Here is a 2,504-nt window from a genome sequence, read left to right on the forward strand (position 1 = left end):
TCCGGCCCGCGGGCCGTATGTTTGACACCCCTGCTCTAAGTGATAAGGAACTAAAAAAGTTATTTTGATTCATGATACATTAAAAAAAAAAAAATCAGCCTTTTATTTGGTTATTGGAATTTTATTCTGCCGATGTTAGAATCAGCGCCGGCTACCAAAATTCCACATCTAATTGCGTCACCATGCTTATTACGGTTTTGGAATAACTGTTTACAGTATGGCCATTGTTTTACTGGGCTTTAGGGAACTCTGGCGAGCAACAAAAGAACCCCCCCCCTAAAATAAACATCTGTTCTAAAAATATCGTTAATGCAGTGATACCAAGTATGTGCTTTTTGTACTGTCATTTCAAACAGTTGTCCTTCAATTGCAAAGAATTTGCATGTGTAAATTGTCCCATCCTTCCTTTGTACCCTGCTGACTATGACAATTGGATTGTGATGCTGTTGTTATTGAGCCTTTGCTCATGTGCCTAGCGGCAACGACACGACGATCGCCGTAATTAGTTGCATTCCCGCGCCGACTCGCATTTGCGAAATTTTTTATGAATGCTCAAAGTAATTGCCTTTTTATGCCCTTTTTGCATTTGACATTAAATGTGGAACGATGCTGCTTTTGCCAACGAATCAGTGAAACACAAAATCATTTTGTCAAGCATTTATGAATATTAATACATAATACGTTAATTCATTTATAGACTTGCCTTTGTGGTTTATATTTAATACAGAGCAGGGCTTCAATTCCAAACCTGTATGAATTGTGTCCTTCCACTCCTGGCCATTCTTTGACATGTCACGGCATCGCCCTCAGGAGGAGCTGAAGAAGGATCTGATTCCCCTGAAGAAGAATCTGCGGCGCCTGTATGAAGCCAAGCAGGAGTGTGATGACACAACTGTGCACATCAAGGTATCAACAAACATGCGAGCGAGTGAGTTGAGTGAGTGAGGGGGACGGTGCGAATGAGGGTCCCGCATGACCCCTGATGTCACTACGGCTGCCGCGCCTCAGCCCCAAGGGTTGTGTTTTTTTTCCACGCGGAAAATTTGGCCTTGCCGCGACAGAATGCTTTGAAAACATTCGAACGTGATGAAAGATGTGTGGAAGGTAAATAATGGGCAAAGTTTTGGACGCGCTTTTTCATTTAATAGAATGAGAAAGTGTCTTGTGTTCTTTATCGAAAATGTTAGAATCAACATAATACAGTGAGAACGTCAGGCTGACTTTCAAGTTGTTCAATTTTAATTGTCATACAAGTGGAAAATGGAAGTAAAATTCTATAAGACTAAACAGGAATTTTTGATGAGCAATCATAAAACTTTCATGACCTGTAAAGAATTTCATGTTGTCATTCAAGCATAAAAAATAAGTGGCTCTCCAAGTTCCACCGTCATTAAAAATTAGAATACAGTCGCATAGTATGCCTAAGTGTTCACCAAAAAAAAGACACGTTTTATTTCTCAGCACTATATTTAATACTACTGTAAACTACTGTCTCATGATACAGTTTGAACATTGATGCTGTGCTTAAATTCAGGAAAACAATTTTAAATGTGTCTACATCATGATTCAATGTAAATTTATTGCACATAAAAAAAATCAGGTGGTTAAAAAAATCAGGTAGTTAAAAAGAAACAGTTCTTAGAAATTAAATGCAGACGTATTGAACTTCAAAGTTAAATACAACTGAACTGTACTTAGGCATACCATTAGAGGGCGCTTGTGTGCCACGAATTATCTTCAATGAGCCTACCTGACTTGCACATTCGTTAAACTTTGGAGGGTTCCACTCCTTTACTTCTTTTTTGTATTTGTTTGTTGTTGACTCATTTGTGTACATTTGTGTTTGTGTGTCAGAACCAGACTCAAGCCACGGAGCAGCAGCTCAGAGGGGACTTTGAGCAGCTGCGTGACTTCCTGCAAAAGGAGGAAACGGCGCGGCTGGGCGCCGGACAGCAGGGGGCGTGCTGACATGCTCCGTGGCCGGAGACAACAGAGGCCCCGTTGTATCTGCGGTGTTGTGTTGTACCGAACCTTGCTACTCACTCTTTTTTCAAGCATGTTGTATTTTTTTTTTTGTTTGTTTTTACATCAACTTTGCTGTTTGTTTGCTGTATTTGACTTCCAAAGGAGAATAAGTGGCGTGTCAAAAAGGTCGTGGTGTTAAGTGTAGCTTGCCTAGCAGTAGTGATTTATTCACACATTCCATGCTGTCATCAAGGTGATTGCAGTTTTACTTTTGATAACAGTGTTACATATACTGTGGACACTATATTGTAAAAAGAGGCAGTGTTAGGTTACTTGTTTCGTTCGGGACAGAGATGCAGTTGAGGTCTTATGCTACGAAAGTGTATTGCATTCATTTGGTGAAAAAAAAAATCTTGATTTATGTTTTGGAGGGACTTTTTTTCTTTTGTAGATAGATTTTTGTTTTCTGTTTTTCCAAGAGAGAAGAAATACTCCCAAAAAACAGAATATTCTTTTTTTTTTTTTTTTTTTTTTTTTTT

The sequence above is a fragment of the Hippocampus comes genome, unplaced genomic scaffold, assembly GCF_001891065.2.
Source record: "Hippocampus comes isolate QL1 unplaced genomic scaffold, H_comes_QL1_v1.1 scaffold366, whole genome shotgun sequence".
In the NCBI taxonomy this organism is placed as follows: domain Eukaryota; kingdom Metazoa; phylum Chordata; class Actinopteri; order Syngnathiformes; family Syngnathidae; genus Hippocampus; species Hippocampus comes.